At 43.0% G+C, this 17073-nt stretch overlaps 1 protein-coding gene across 1 annotated transcript in view; it reads left to right on the forward strand.

Moving 5' to 3' along the window:
* The window catches only part of DNER (delta/notch like EGF repeat containing), a 292299-nt gene that overhangs the window by 118357 nt on the left and 156869 nt on the right, over nt 1-17073 (forward strand). The gene's annotated exons all lie outside the window — the stretch shown is intronic.

The raw sequence follows: 17073 nt of genomic DNA on the forward strand, positions 1-17073 counted from the left end.
ACCCTGCGTCATCTTCGTCCCTCCCCGAGCGCAGAGCATCTCTGGGGTTGGGACGTGTCACTCTGCAGTCTGATATCATCATCTGCTTTCTTAGAGCCCATTGCATCCTGCCCCTAATCATCTCGTTGCGTTTCCTAAATAGGCTTCTTTAAACTATGTTGTTCGCTTTAGGCCCTGTTTTGAGGTCCATTGACCTTTGTGTCGCGGTGTGGGCTCAGGGGCAGGCCGCCCTGGGGAGCTCACTGAGTGACACATCTGCTCAGTGGTTCATGGTAGGAAGGTTCCAGATAGGAAGGATCCGTGGTTCCAGTTGTACTTCTCTGGGATGAGGCTCAGCCAGCCGTTTGGTGCGCGGCCTTTGTGTGAGAAAGCTGTTGGAGGTGGTTGCCTTCTCCTCAGGGTGGAAGCCCCATTGGACTCCTTTTCTAGATTTTTCTGTCTGTGGTCACCAGCCCTTAGGCTTTTCTCCCAGTACTCCTCCGTGGTGGACTCTGTCCATCCATTGTCTGTCCCATCCCCATCTGGACCTCCCCCTGCCTCATCTTGTCTGTGCCTCAGACCCCTCCACCCCCAGATCTGTTCTTCTCTGAGACCTCATTTAAACTTTCCTTATTGGGAGTCGTGTAGGAGAAAAATGGCCAACCCCAAATTCTACTCGACCTGAATTCTGAAATCCTCTGAATGTCTATTTCTAAATTCTTATAAACACACAGACAGCCCTGGAATATTCTCACAGTTAATTCTTATTGTGATCAGAAAACCCAGGTGGCAAGGCGAGTCTGCTTTACTCGTATTTCTGTTTACTTGCCCATGCAGAGAAACCCCACTTTCTCCTTCACACTTTTCTCTTTTATAATCCAGGTCTGTTGTCACCTCAATCTGGCATTTTTCTTTCTTTCCCCTTCTTTGGAATTATTTTCGTGTATTCCCCTCTCATTTCTTCTTCTTCTTTTTTTAATGTCTATTTATTTTTGAGAGAGAGAGAGAGAGAGAGAGAGAGAGGGAGAGAGAGAGAGAGAGGAAGAGAGGGAGAGAGAGAGAGAGAGAGAGAGAGAGAGAGAGAGAATGAATGGGAAGGGGGCAAAGAGAGGGGGAGACAAACAATCAGAAGCAGCTCCAGGCTCTGAGCTGTCAGCCCAGAGCCCAACGCGGGGTTTGAACTCACAAACTGTGAGATCATGACCTGAGCCAAAGCCAGATGCCCAGCTAACTGAGCCCCCAGGCGCCCCTCCATTCTTTCTTGGCAGCGGTCTAGCTACTCATATTTGCTCTCTGTCTTCCCTCATTCTCTTCTCCTGCCTGTAACCCACTATTTTTCTCTACCACCTTTCCCCATATTTGTATCCTTCCTAACAACGTATAGTACATTTTTAACATCTAATTCATTTCATAAAAATAAGTGCATTTTCATCCACACCAGTGGTATTTTGTTTGTGACTCACAAACAAAAAGCTGCCCTTAGGACTTGAGATCCACTTTGCCTTCATGAAGAAATGAGCAGTACAAGCCGTCACCTGTGGGGAGGTCCTTGTAGGAGCCGGGCTCGCTGCTTCAGAGTCACAGCTATGAAGGACCCTATGGATAATGATGTCCAGATCTCCACAGGTGATGCCTTAACCTAGATGAGCAGTGCTCTCCTTCCCCCAGTGCCCCCTCCACGCCTCCCAGGAGCTGGCGTGCACATTATGTTTCCTTGATGCTAAATTTTCAGCTTCAGAAGATTCTTGTCTTGCCAGATGATTTCTAGAGCAATGCATTCTCTTTATTTTCTTCTCTTGACAAATGAGGAGGACTAATGCGGTACGTTAGCGGGTACACTGGAGGCCCAGACTTCTCCTTTGGTAAGACTCCGCCGGTGCGGTGGCCCTTGGCAGCCTCAGGGTTTAGATCTTTCTGGACTCACCTGATGATTGATCCTTACTGGCCTCATGATGTTTCCTTGGAGATACAATCTTGTGTAGTAGAACAGTTTATACTGACTTAAAAAGAGGTACTGTAAATGTTTAAAATTTTATTTTTTGAGAGAGAGAGAGAGAGAGAGAGAGAAAACGCCAAAGTGGGGGTGGGACAGAGAGAGGGAGAGAGAGAGAATCCTAAGCAGGCGCCACACCCCACACAGAGCCCAACATAGGGCTCCATCTCTCCACTGGAAGATCAGACCTGAGCCAAAATCAAGAGTCGGATACCTAACCAACTGAGTCACTCAGGCACCCCGACTTTTAAAAATTTTTTTAAATAACAGAATTTGAAATATACAAGCAACAGATGCTTTATTCTTAAGCAGAATTTCCTAATCGGGGCTCAGTTGGACCATGGTTTTGTGACAGCCATGGGGTCAAAGGTCACTTTTTGAGAACCCCATGAATCTCCTGAAAATGCACTGCAGGTTTTTGTGTATATGTGCAGCCTTCTTAAGACAAGGCTTAAGACAAGTTCATTGGTTTCTCAAAGATATCTGATGGCAGAAATTTCAGAGGTGCTATGTGTGTGATCCCATGAGGATACGTATGTTTTTCAACGTTCTCTATTCATTTAGTGATGTTTCTTTTAAAGACTTACCTGTTTCCTTCGTCTTCACATCAAGGAACTTAAATGTGTACTTAAATTTTTTTTTCTGTTTTATATTTATTTTTGAGAGACAGAGAGAGACAGCGCGAGCAGGAGAGGGTCAGAGAGAGAGGGAGACACAAAATCTGAAGCAGGCTCCAGGCTCTGAGCTAGCTGTCAGCACAGAGCCTGATGCGGGGCTTGAACCGACGATCCATGAGATCATGACCTGAGCCAAAGCCGGACGCTTAACCGACTGAGCCACCCAGGCACCCCTTAAATGTGTACTTAAAACAGCAGGGCTGTGGGAAATGCTCAGCTCTGTGTTACTGTAGAAAATAAAGAGTGTATGCCTCTTGTTTCCCAACCACTGTGCCGGACTGGAAATGCAGACATGATGTTAGTGTGGTCTGTGAGCGAATGGGGCGACAAAGGCAGAGACAGGTGCTGTGGACAAAGTGGCTCAGGATTCAGAGGAAGGAGAAGCTCTCTGCCAGGGGAGGTATGGCAGGCAAAGTGCTCTCTGTGGATGCCTGAAGTGCAAGTGTATGGCATTTTGATGGTCCAGGAGTCTGTGTCATTCAGATAATTTAACAGTAGTGCTAGAAATTGATTAATGGCCATCACAAACTGGAAATAGAATTTAATTTCAGCAAGCATGTGATGGCAGATCCCATCCATTCTTCCAACTGCCTCTCGTCTTAGAGATGAACAAATTTATATAACATTAAGGGCTCCAGGTGTAACATAAAAACTATTTTATTTCCGGGGCTCTCTGTTTATCTTCAATGGGCAAAGGAGGGACCTTTTAGTCTTTGTTTGGTTTTTTTTTCATAATATTTTATTGTCAAATTGTTTTCCTGGGGATTTACCCAAGAGAGACAGAAATGCTGATGCATAGGAACACATGTACCCCAATGTTCATAGCAGCAATGTCAACAATAGCCAAAACATGGAAGGAGCCCAAATGTCCATCAGTTGACGAATGGATCAAGAAAATGTGGTATATATTCACGATGGAGTACTACATGGCAATGAGAGGGAATGACATATGGCCCTTTGTAGGAAAGTGGATGGACCTTGAGGGTGTCATGCTGAGTGAAATAAGCCAGGCAGAGAAGGACAGAAACCATATGTTTGCACTCATAAGTCTAGCAGGAAAACAAGAGAGACCTTTCAGTCTTTGATATGGATTTCCAGGTAGTCCTTTGGACTCCTTCACGAAAGCTCTATTTTCTTATTCTTGAGCGCTTTCTCTCTCTCCTCCCTCTGGGTAAACCATTCCTGTGAACATTGACCTTTAAAATATGTTTCAAAAGCAATTTAGCTGGCCTTGGGGTGCTTTATCCTGTGAGTTTGATGAAGAGAACGTTTGGGGGAATGTGCTTCGAAAAGACAGGGAACACCAGAGGACACACCAGTTGGAGTAAAAGGTGGTGGGAAGTATTCCCAAGGGAAGAGTTCCACAAAGAAAGTCAGGACAGGAGATTTCTTAGCCTTAGTTTGGCCGGAGAGCTTCCTGAAGCCATGCGTGGTGGCCAGTATTCATTTTTTTTGTGTGTGCCCATTTTAGTAATTTCAACATCAGATCCTAGATAGAGGTCTTTATCTCGGTCGTTTCTTGATGAATTCTTTTGTTTCTCTCTCAGGAGATTCAATAGGCCAGAGACCCCCACTCCCTACCCCCCCCCCCCCACAACCTTCTGTGCTTCTCCGTCTTGTTGCTGGCTGGCCACCTGCTCTGTGTGACCCGCCCCGCCCCGCCCCCCTCTGGCCGTGAGGACCACGTGAGGCAGTCAGCCTGTGGACTACTCAGGGTGCCAGGGAAGGGGTGGGAAGAGACAAAGCGCAGGTACAGACTAGGATTGTCAGAAGGAAGGATTCCCATGTGGAGTAAAAGATGCTTAGGATTCGTTTTCCTCTTATTTGTTGGAAAAGGTCACTGGGAGATGCGGAACCAAATTGGTAATTCTTGCAACTGCGAAGATTTTATGGCCTGCTTATCTCTCCTCTGCACGCTCTTTCAGTTATATTTTTCCTGGCTCTGATGTCCATTTTAATTTGTATTTCACTATTTAATGGCATACATTTTCTGTGAGCTCCTCGGGTCTTATGGAATAAATTAGGATATAAAGAAATACAATATTGGTTGAGGGACTTAAAATTTTAATCTATTTAACCTTGATAATACCTTCATGATTATGAAGTGTTTTAGGATCATGAGAATATTTGCATCCTGGCTCTGACCCAGGAAAGGAGGATTGATTTCTGGAAATCCTATAACCATCATTCCCGTGAGCAGGTTGCTCTTGGACTAGTTTCTAAAGTTACCCCTGCATTCTGACAGTGTCAGATCAGACTTGCTTAGTCACGTGAAACCTTTGGGCTTCGTCTCTTTAGACCTTCTGCAGGTCATTCTCAAACACGCAATATTTTATTAGCTCCTACTGATAGAGGTGGAGCGAGTACACACCTTGCCATCCAAACCTGGGTTTCTGAGATCTGGGGCCCCTTGGCTGGACCATGAGCTGGAATCTTCTGGTCTAAGCCCACAGGTCCTGAGCCTCCTCTAGCCTTCTGAGTGAAATCTGATTTCTTGTAAGCATAAGGCCCCACTGTCCCGAGTCCCCTCTTCATGACTGTCACCCTCTCTGACTGCTGTCCCTCAGACGGTCTCATCCCTGTGGTACGGACTCTGTCTTCATGAAATCCCCAGAAGCTCTGCCCAGCTATTACGTACTGATGCTAGCCCAGAGTGGGGCTCTGTTTTCCCTGTTGTTTGAGCTGCTGGTTACCTTCACAGATGTTCACCTCACCCAGCCCTCCACCTTCCCATTTGTTCTTATATCTGGCATCATTTCCCCCCAGCTCTGTCTCCTTCTGCTTCTTTTAGCTCATAAAAGTTTGGCTTTACCTGCTAAGTCTCACTTTGTCCTCTGATAATCATGTTAGCAGCCAGCATCACACAAATGTAGCATCTGAATGCACTCTATCCTCTTTTTTATGTGTGTTTTGATATCTTTTAATTAAACTGTAAATTTCTAGAGAGAAGGGACCATATCATGGCTCCTGGTATCAAGTGACCATATGGTAGCCACCTGAGTGATTAAATTTTGTTCACGCATAACAGTTATGCTGCTCGGTAAATGGCTGGGGGAAGAAAATTTCTAGTTGCAAATGTCAATCTCAAGAATTCTTTGTAGGTTTTTGCAACCCTATGTCCATGAAATTTAGACTATCTCCCCTTTATTAGATTAAAAGTATTTTAGAGGATCAAATACAAGAAAGAAAGAAAGAAACCGAAGAAAGAAAGAAAGAAACTTCCTCATTTCCATCATTCTTTCTTCTTTCCATAAGTCTTTTGGGAATGCTACATTTTACATTTTGTCCTTAAAGGTGTCTTGCTCTAGGGGCCTGGGGTAAAGTAGTCAAAGAAAATTGGGAAAGTATACCAGCTATAAAACCATTAGCATCTTCTTTTGCTAAAACCTTAAGATTTAACAAAGAAAATGCAAATATCTCACCTTTTCATGGTCACCTTAAAACCACAGTTGAATATGGTCGATTGAACTCCCTGCAACAGAGAGAAAAGACCCTTGGAAGTGTCCAAGTGAAAAGCAATAGTTGGAACAAAAGTAGGGGACAGGTAAGGCTGCCCTGAACAGTGTAATTTGGATAAAATTCTTCTAGCTCCCATTTGCCTGATTGGAAGATTTCTGTTAAGTTAAATTTTACCTAAAGCCACATTTCTAGATTATTAGCAATCTCAATTATTCTTTTCTGATCTTTTTATTATTGGCATTGAATATTAGACTTTTTTTTATTAGTTGTGCTTACACTTCAATGCCTTGCTCGTATTTTCCTAAATACTGTCGTGATCAGCACCGTCGATCCATTGGTACCTATTGATCGTGGTGATAAACTAAGCATTGTTAACAAAACCACATTCTATATGGTCACGTGTGGTCCCTGGCATTGACAGTCTGAGGTTCCCCGGGGCCCCACTGAGTGTTGGTTGTGCCGGCTATTTCTCTTACCCTCCGGGACAGTCTGGAATCAGGCTTTGAGGAAAGCAGATTGCTGGGCAACCCACCGACCTGGCTGGTTCCACATCAGTTCTTTGACCAGCTCCTCTGGTTGTTCTTTCGCACACCATAGTTTGTGCAAATCCTTGGAACTCACCGGGAAGTAAAGGACAACCAAGTGATGGAGTTGAACGAGCCCAGGTGGTGCCTCTGAGCACGACTGTGCATTACAGAGCTGCTTCTGTAAATTTCAAGCATCAGTTTCAGAATTTTAAGAGAACAAAGAGACTGCTGGTAATTCTCCTGTTATGCGGGCCTGATGTGTCAGGTGGAGCGGTTTGCTGGGTTTCAAGAAACAAACTGAAGGTAGTATCTTCATAACCATAAATTCTCCCTTTCTCCCTCCCCCTTCTACCACATTGTCTCTCCCTCTCCCTCAGCCTTTTATTAAAAAAAATAAAAGTAGCACATTTTACTAATAGATTACTTTAGAGAAATTAACTAGTAAGGAAACTTATCTTTGTATTTTAAAGACTTTCTTAAGTCTATTTTGAAAAGAAATACCTTATTTATTACTTAACTGATACAGTTTAACCCAAATCTTATCCACAGAATTTGAACAACCTTTTTTTCCATTTTAACTTAGAGACATACCTCCTCAGAGCTTTTCCAGTTTACTGTCCAAGCTTTTCTTAGCTTCTGTGAGAGCAAATTTCAAGTAAGAGAGGAATTTCACTAATTGCTGTGTTTACTGCCAAATTTCTGCCCCTCCATTGTACCTCTTTTTCTTCTTTCTGAGGGGGAGGGAAGGGAGAGAGGGAGTGTAGAAAAGAGTGGAAGAAAGAGGAGGGATGGAGAGATTGACTATTAGGGCTAAACCCTGGGACTGTGGTTTTCTGTCACCAAAAGGTAATGTGCTCTCTTTTGAAAAATTTGAAGACCCTACAATAGATAATCTAAACATAAATACTATTCACATGTTGTTTTGCTAAGAGGAGCACATCCATATGCTGTTTGGTTATTTCATATGTCACCGACAGTCTTGTGTGAATAGGTGTAAACCTGCAGTCTTCTTCACGGCTGTATAGTGTTCCAGTGAATCAGTGTGCTGTAATGTCTTTAGTCTATATGCTACTGTTAAACAATTAGCCCCTTCATGTTTTTTACCTTTTTAGATGGAATTTCAGGCACTGTTAGAGCCTCGTCTTTGTATCCTTTCTGATAATTAATTTGGGTTAAATGTTTAGATACGGAATTTGTTCTATCAAAAGGTTTGTATATTTTAATAACAGCTTTGATATGCATTATCAAACTGTCCTTAACTTTCTTCCAATTTTCACTCGGCACAGCCAGTTTATCTTTGAGATAGGGCACTGTCCCCTTTCTACCCACTTGTGGCAAGTGGCTGTTAACTCAATTCAACTTCACGTTTGCATGCACCTCTTAGCAGCTTCCTTAGCCATCTGAAATGTTCAGGGATCTCTGCAAGGTAGAAAAGTGGTCATTAACAGTTTCCAGAGAAAAGGCAGTGTACAAATCTCTTTAAGCAGAACATATATAAAGTGCTTACATGTCAGAGTCATAGTAAGCAGAGCGGTTTCATTGTAGTATTGCATTTGTGCGTGTCCAAGTAGACATAAAATGGTCGGGGGAAGGGAGATGGGGAATGAACAGTGGGCGTGGTCCCTACCACACAGTCAGCCTCTAGTCACATTTCTTCTGCTTAATGTTATGCAAATTACATTCATATTCCAGAAGAAATCCCAATTCCATTTCTATCTCTTCCCCTTAGATTCTTTTCCTTTCCCATTTCCATATCCTGAAGGCAGATGTTTAAATTCCATCTATAGCAGACTTTTTAGGAGGTCAGAATTATTCTTTGTGAACAGGGCAAAGGATTTTCCAGAAAAGACAAATATTTTGAAAACCCATCAAGGACACTTTAGAGATAATCACTTGACTTTGACACAAGATCATGGTAGTCGTAATTGTTTTTCACAAAGCTCTTGGGTCTAAAACTCAGAGAAGCAAGTTAATGGACCAAAATAGGGCATGTCAGCAGGAGAAAATTGTCTAGTTTTTGGTGGAGTATAAATAATTAGGATTGCATTTCAACACGACTCGTTTGCTTCCTTTTCTCTAATGCCCTCTCTGACATTTGGGTTTGGAATGCCAAGATATTTTTGGTATTCACATATATCCCTAACAAGCAATGTGCTCTTGGTTGTCCTGTTTTAATGCCATTACTGTGAGTTTGACCTACAAAAGTTATATTTGCTTGGTAGACAAATGGGAAATCTCATTAAATAAATACACCGACAAATACTGTTTGGCTACATCAGCAATAACAGACGCCAGCCTCTGAAACACTACTGTGTTAAAAAAAAAAAAAACAGGGTCTGCAGCCTCGACTCATCCATCCACATCTCTCTTTATCATCAACAAACGTTTATTGATTAATTACTACATGTAGGACACTGTGCTCAGTACTGGGGATATGAAGAATAGAAGGTTCCAGTTCCTGAACTTGAGAGATTTTAGGCTCCACGCAGACAGGACATCCTCACGTAACCCAGGTAACTCTTACTGTCCCATGGTTCAGTCTTGTTCATAAAGTCATGTCAAATAAACCCAGTCCAGTAGCTGATAATGGATTAAAACACTTAGGATCTTTATTCAGCTTTTCTAGAGAACATGAACAGCAGTGGGAAGAATGCATTTTTATCATGCAGCAAAAATCTTATCGATCTTCTCTCCTCCTCTCTGCCCTCTTAATAGTCTCCATGTGTTTGGCACTGGCCTTGTGAAATTCTCTCCCCCACGGTCATAGTCTACCCCCCAAATCTCAGTCCAACACCCAGCCTTTGAGGCTTTTCTTGTGTTTTTCTTCTTGCGCTTCTCACTCTTTCTTCCACATATCAGGGTAGTGTCTTGGATTTGTTTGTTTGCTTTTAGTTCTTCTGTCTTGTCCATTCCTGGGGTTCTCCACTACCAAGAATTTGCCTGGTAACTGACCCAACAAGCAAGTCCTTTCCCCTTAGAAGCAAGAGGAAAAGGAAGAGTGTAAATACTCATACAATAAGTAATTGTTACTCTTGTTAGATATTAATGATTTTGAGATGATAAGGAGCACATAAAGAGATAAATGAGAAGATAAACAAGTACATATTCAATAGTGGATGAATTCTAAGGGCTACATGAACTCAGAAAGAAATAACAATCACCCAGCAGAAAGTTCAGGCTTTGGGTTTGTATATTTTGAGCTTGGCCTTGAACTGGGGAGCCAGCGTAAGGGGAAAAGACACCCAGGGTAGGAGGACTGGCATGAATGACTATATGTGGGGGGATCAGTTTGGCTGGAGCAGTGGATTTCAATCAAGAAGTGAGCCTTGGAGGATTTAGAAGTGGAGAGGAGGTAGGAGTCAGACTCTCCAGTGAGGGAGAGGGAGCACAGGTAGGGGCAGTGGTGCTGGTATAATATGGTGAGCTCTGTGGGGTAGATTTTGATGGTGAGTGTGAAGAGGCAACGTTGGGGTGGGGCGGGGTGGCCGCAGATGACAGGTCAGCCCGTCCCAGGGACGTTGTGAAGGTAGATTCTCTAGACATGATTTTATGTCAGGGAATCAGAGAGAGGCAGAGTCAAAAGTGATGGACATCAGAGTTTTAGAGCATAAGCACGGTGATGGCAGGAGACTCAGTGAGGCCTGTTTACCGTGATATCACCAGTGCTTGCAGCGGGGCCCGGAGGAAGTAGGTGTTCAATAAATGTTGACCACATGAATACATGGAATACATTTTGAGTTCCTGGGAAGTCATCAGAGGGGGGTTAGTTTATGAAAACAAACCCCCCAAAACCAGAAAGCAAAGGTGGTGGGTGACAGTCTCCTGCAACTGAATGTCCAGGTGTGGATCTGGATTCACAGATCATTGTCACAGAAAATTCGAGCAGACACATTTCCCTCACGACCTTTACAGACTTCTGGAACATTTGATTTAGGCTTGTTTTGGGTTTCGTGTATCGGATTTTATTTTATAGAATACATTGTCAGACACATAGAGGCACATGCCTTCATCGGTCCATCCATCACATGTAAATACAGAGGTCCATGCATATAATATGTATAGACACACAGTTGAACCTGCACACACAGATGCCCATGCGTGTGTATACACATATGTAGATACACACCCATATGTACAATTTGCACATGCTGAGACTCACACACATGTATATTGCGTGTATGTGATTTAAGGGATGTGACAGATGGAGGACCATAAGAGGGTAGATAGCTTGGAGTGTGTGCATGGGAGCATGTAAGGGTGTGTGAAATTGGACAATTAGTTTGGAAAGAAACAGAATCTTTAAAGTGGGAAATAATGCAGTATTGTGAGGAGGATGTAGTACATAGCTAATATTCAACCAGCAAAATCATCGACTAACTTTCTATCACGTGATCATTGTATTTTGGCCTTCTTTTTTTTTTTTAATGTTTATTTATTTTTGAGACAGAGAAAGACAGAACTTGAGGCAGGGAGGGGCAGAGAGAGAGGGAGACACAGAATCTGAAGCAGGCTCCAGGCTCTGAGCTGTCAGCACAGAGCCTGATACGGGGCTTGAACCCACGAACTGTGAGATTATGACCTGAGCCGAAGTCAGACGCTTAACTGACTGAGCCACCCAGGCACCCCTGTATTTTTTCCTTCTTAAAACATTTTTATTATTTAAGTGTAGTTGACCGACAGTGTGATCTTAGTTTCAAGTGCATGGCACTCTGATTCACCAATTCTGTTTGTTATGCAGTGCTTACCACGGTAAGTGTAGTTGTAAGTGTAGTTATTATCTGTCAGCGTACAACCTTATTTCGGTTTTTTGTTTGTTTTGTGTTTTTTTCTTTTTGAGAGAGAGAGAGAGAGAGAGAGAGAGAGAGAGACAGAGAGAGAGAGAAGGAGACAGAACGCACACACACAAGCCGGGGAGTGGGGCAGAAAGAGAGAGGGAGGGATTGAGAAAGAGAGAAAGAGAATCTTAAGCAAGCTCCACGCTCAGCACAGAGCCCAACCCTAAGATCGTGACCTGAGCCAAAATTAAGAGTCAGACTCTCAGTGGACCGAGTCACTCAGGCGCCCTTCAGTGTTATTGATCCTGCTCCTATGCTGTACTTCTCCTCTCTGTGACATACTCATCTTCTAACTGAGATAGTTATATCTTAAGGAGCATTTCCTTCAGAATATTAAAGTGTGATTGGCTTCTATTAACAGAACCTGATTCCAAAGCTTGCATTTTACACTAGGAAGCAGGCAGCCCTTTTTCCAAGGCAAGGGCCTCCCATGTGTATTAGCGATGGAAGCAGAGGGGATGCGCAAAATAAGTGGAGATTAAGAGGTACGAAATTTCAGATATAAAATAAATGAGTCACGGAGATGTAAAGTGCAGCACAGGGAATATAGTCAATAATACTGTAATGATGTCATGTGGTAACAGACGGTGGTCGCACTTAGGGTGAGCATAGTGTAACGTATACAGTTGTTGAATCGCTGTGCTGCATTCCGGAGGCTAGTAGAGTCTATGTCTGCTGTACTTAAGAAATATATATTAATATATACAAAGAAAAATATATTCTATATCTTAGCCTTGGTCATAATTACTAGAGTTTTTATGTTTGGGAAACCTCACTGTATTTTACTGTATGTAAATTATACCTCAATAAAACTCATCTATTTTTTATTAAAATTTTTTTATGTTAATTATTATTTTTTTTAGAAAGAGAGACAGACAGACAGAGCATGAGCAGGGAGGGGTCAGAGAGAGAGGGAGACACAGAATCTGAAGCAGGCTCCAGGCTCTGAGCTGTCAGCATGGAGCATGACATGGGGCTTGAACCCACGAACCACGAGATCGTGATCTGAACTGAGGTCAGACGCTTAACCAACTGAACCGCCCAGGCACCCCTAAGGTTCATTTAAGAAAAGAAATGGAAGCTAGGAAAGACCAGATCCCACTTGCTGTGTTTGATCATTTTTTTCTTAGTTTCAGACATGACCAGAGGTTCATTTTTGTCGGTTTTGTTTTAGGGCCTCTGCCCCACACGCTGTGATTCCTGTTAGGTTTTCCAGCGGTGATGGCCGTCTGTGCAAACCAAGTCAGGTTGGGATTTGGGGCAGTAAAGGCTGTAAGAAAGATGGGTAGGATGTTTAATTTGCTACACTGAGTAGCCCTAGAAAGAACTGATGGTCAGATAGCGTTCCCAGGACTCCCGTAAAGACGGAGGCATAAAGAGAGTCTGCTCTGGACAGATAAGCCCTCCACAGCCCACTAAGCTGCCAGTCACACAGAGTTCTAGAACGTAATTTTGAGAGGGAGCTGATCGGGAGCAGGGGCAGTCTGGGCTTCACTCTTCCTTGGTGTGCCCGGAGCAGGCTGGTGTATTGTTCGTGGTCGGGGGCAGGGCACAGCTGATAATGAGGCCTGCCACCCAAACCGGCTTGGGGCCTGGCTCAGGGCAGCTCCTGGGTGATGCTGAAACCGCTTTGCTTCGTGGTCAGAGTGCTCAGTGATTACAGGTCTGCCAGAGCCGAAGCAGGAGGCCAGAGGGGTTTGCTGAGTTATTACCGGCTTTCCCTGCTGGGTTCCCCATTTCTCTTTGCTGATTCGTCCCTCAGGTCTCCTCGTGTTTGCCAGCCCCCCACGCGGGCACCGGGCCTGTCCTCCCTCCCTCTCTTCTTCCCCACCCCCCCTTCTTCCCACCCACAAATATTTATTTTTTATTGATTTAAAAAAGTTTTAAGTTTATTTGAGAGAGCTAGTGAGCAAAGGAAGGGCAAAGAAAGGGGGGAAGAGAGAGAATCCTAAGCAGGTTCTGCACTGCCAGGACAGAGGCCGATGCAAGGCTCGAACTTACAAACTGTGAGATCATGACCTGAGCCAGATCCAAGAGTCAGTCACTTAATTGACTGAGCCACCTGGGAGCATCCCCTGCCCAAGATATTTATTGAGCACCTACTGAACTGAGTGCCCTCTTGGCCCTGGCAACAGAGCAATGAACAAAACAAATAAAAACTCTTTCCCTCATGAAATGTATGTTTTAGTAGGGCCTCAGGTAATAAATGATTCCGAAAATCAATAGAAAATTACAGCTGTGATAAGCACCCTGTGCTAAGACTGTAGTTGATAATAAAAATCTGACATAACCTTGGGGGCAGTGGCGGTCACTACCTTGAAGAAAGATAATTAGGCTGAAGTATTAACTAAGCAACAGAGAAACCCTTCCAGGCAGAAGGCTGGAAATGCATGTGCAAAGGCCCTATGGCTGGGGACAATGTGTAATATCAGAGAAGTGCAGCAAGGCCACAAGGCTGGAGCTTAGAGAATAAGGACAAGAGATGTGGAGATGAGGCAGAGAGGTGGGCTTGGTCACCGCCTGGGCTGTGGAGGCCACCTTAAGATCTTGGGAAGGAGCAGTCGTCGAAGGGAAGGAATGGATAAGCACATTCAGCCTCTGTATAGTTCCTACTGAAACCTGTGCATTTTAATGTGGCTGCAAAGAAGTCATCCTTAAGACAACATACCTGGCAATTGGACATCAGGAGGAGTTGGCAAACCTGTGGGTGTCTTCGGCCACATCCCCAGAGATTCTGATTTACTGGGCCAGGCTGGGGCCGACATAACAGTTCGTTAAATGAAGTCTGTAGGTGATTATGATTGTGTTTGTGAGTCAGATAAGTGAGGGGCAGAGTGCTAGAGAACGTTCTGGAGCTCCAGAGAGTAGAGCAGATAGTCAAGGCTGCCTCTGAATATCTCAAGACTGAGGTCAAGGGCCTGACTGTCCTTATGGTAACAGTGGTCGTAGAGCTAGAAATAGCCCAACCAGACAGACTGAGTCTGAGTCAACCCCTCCATTCTTCCTTATTGTTTTTCTTTCACATCATGGCCTACCACGGGGGCTTCACTACAATACATTGGCTAGTTTTATTTTTAGTACAAAATACAGGCACTGGAAGATAAAGTTGTTATGCATAATTCAAGAGGCAAATGCATCTCAAAATAGAACTCTCACCAAACACGTGTAACTTCAGGTAACTTCTTTCATGTGACCTTGAAGTTATCAGACCACCTTGTTGGTGGCCACTCAAATGTGGGATTTTGAACCAAAGCAGAGCAAAGGAACACAATACAACAAAGGCAGTTGAAAGCAAGATCATGTCCACAATGCTTGCAGCAGCTCAGAAGGTAAACACGTCAGTCAACAGCTTTTTATGTTAGCTTGTCTGAAGGCCCTGTTCTCTAACTCCCTAACATTTATAGAGTCACCTGCAGCCCAATTAGCTGTGCATTTATAATCTCCTGTTACCCTCATATCACAGAGAAGTGATTAATTATTTTGGCGTTCATAGTAATGCCATTAATCAGAATACATTCATTGGGTATTAAGGACTGGATGTGGTGGGTAATTGTATATGAGTTCTACAGTAATTTAGCAATTGATTTACTAGTATTTGATGAGTTGAAACTGTACAAATGGAAGATTAAGTGATACAATTCTAACTGATTATGAAAAGGCCATCAAACAGACATTGAAAAAGATTAAATAAATGAAGAATTTTAATTGTGTATTCTGTGCGAGCCAACAAAATTTCAAAGGCAAGTGCAAATTGATTTTCATGTTCTACCAATGGGTGGTCAGGAACTGGCATTAAAAAATGTGTCCAATTAGGATGTGGTTTTCATGTGCAATGAATTTTTTCCCCTAAATGGAGATTACTTAGTGCCAGAAATAGGCATAGGGAGAGATTTGACCGGCTTTGTTGTAAATTTTGCTTCAAAAACAGATTTTATAATTTTGATATTTTTTATACCATCATGTCCATTACATTGGCCAGTGTGTCTTGTATTAATTGCTGGCTATACTTTTTTTAAATGTCTCTTAATCCTCTGAATTGTAGCCATACCTCATTTATTCACATATTTTTCTTTTACAACTTTAAATTTACCCTAGAGTCTGGCTTTTAAAAGTAGAATCTAGGCATGAATTATTCAAAAATGGTAGATAATAAAAGGCACATTATTATGTATGTGTGGTATACTTTTATTTGAGAATTATTTTTAAATTCTAGCAATAATTTTTAAAAGTGGAAAGAATTTTAAAAATTCCATTTAAAAGGTTTGATATCAGAGAAATTGAGTTAAGAGACTCTCTAAATGACCTCCATGCTTGCATCCCAGCACTGCTGTTTTCTCAAGGGACCTTCTTTTCCAGAGCTATTTGCTCAGACCTACCCAAGCCTCAGTTCTGTTGAGGATCCCACTTTAAACAGACATTGGTTGTTAATGTTGTTGTGGATGATAGAGGTAGTGGTGGTTGTAGTGGTGATGGGAGTGATGGTGGTGGTGATAATGATGGTGATGATGATGGTGGTAATAATGGGGGTGATAATGATGGTGATAGTGGTGATGATGATGATGATGGTGATAATGATGGTGATGATGTTGATAATGGTGATAATGATGGTGGTGATGATGGGGGTGATGATGATGGTGATGATGTTGATAATGGTGATGATGATGATGGGAGTGAGGATGATAATGGTGATAATGATGGTGGTGATGATGATGGGGATGAAGATGATGATGGTGATGGTGGTGATGATGATGATGGGGATGAGGATGGTGATGGTGGTGGTGATGATGATGATGGTGATAATGATGGTGATGATGATGATGGGGGTGAGGATGATGATGGTGATAGTGGTGAGGAGATGACCATGATTTATAGAGTCCTTTCCACATGTTTACACTGTACTGATAGCTTTGCCCATATTAAGATCTTTAATCACAATGACCACCTCAGAAAATAGGTACTGTTATTATCTCTGTTAAAGAGAAAAAATTCCAAGGCATGAGCTGTGTAAATAACTCTCCCAAATTCAGCGGTGGGGAGCACTGGACCTGGTGGTAGAGCAAAGTATGACCTCCCAATACCCTAACAAAGGCACCTGGGTCTGGTGACTCATGTTAGTATAGATAGGAAAGCCACTAATTAGGAGGCACTGATTTGGAATCGAGGAATAGATGTTGTGGGTGGCTACTTTTGCAATGTGAAACTTACATTACCTACAGAATAAATAAAGTGTTACAAATTATAGACTATACCTGCAGGTTAATGTGCACATTTAATATATCTCTATATAATAAAAAGAATGACAACTAAATGTTTTTCCTAAGCTTGTGTCCAGTTCTCTCCCACTCTTCCTCTGTCTGATAGGTGGCCACTCTCATGGCCAATCCTGCTTTGTGAATACTAAGACAGACAGAGGAGAGTGGGAAGTGATGGGATCGCTACACTAAGTAGTAGCTAAATGGTAATTCCTTCTGTGTTGAAGGGCAGAGGTGGTGGATGGAGCACAGGAGATGGAGTTTTCTTCTTTTTTTTAAATGGTTTATTGTCAAATTGGTTTCCATACAACACCCAGGGCTCTTCCCCACCAGTGCCATCCTCCGTCACCA

Source organism: Suricata suricatta, chromosome 3 (genome assembly GCF_006229205.1).
Source record: "Suricata suricatta isolate VVHF042 chromosome 3, meerkat_22Aug2017_6uvM2_HiC, whole genome shotgun sequence".
In the NCBI taxonomy this organism is placed as follows: domain Eukaryota; kingdom Metazoa; phylum Chordata; class Mammalia; order Carnivora; family Herpestidae; genus Suricata; species Suricata suricatta.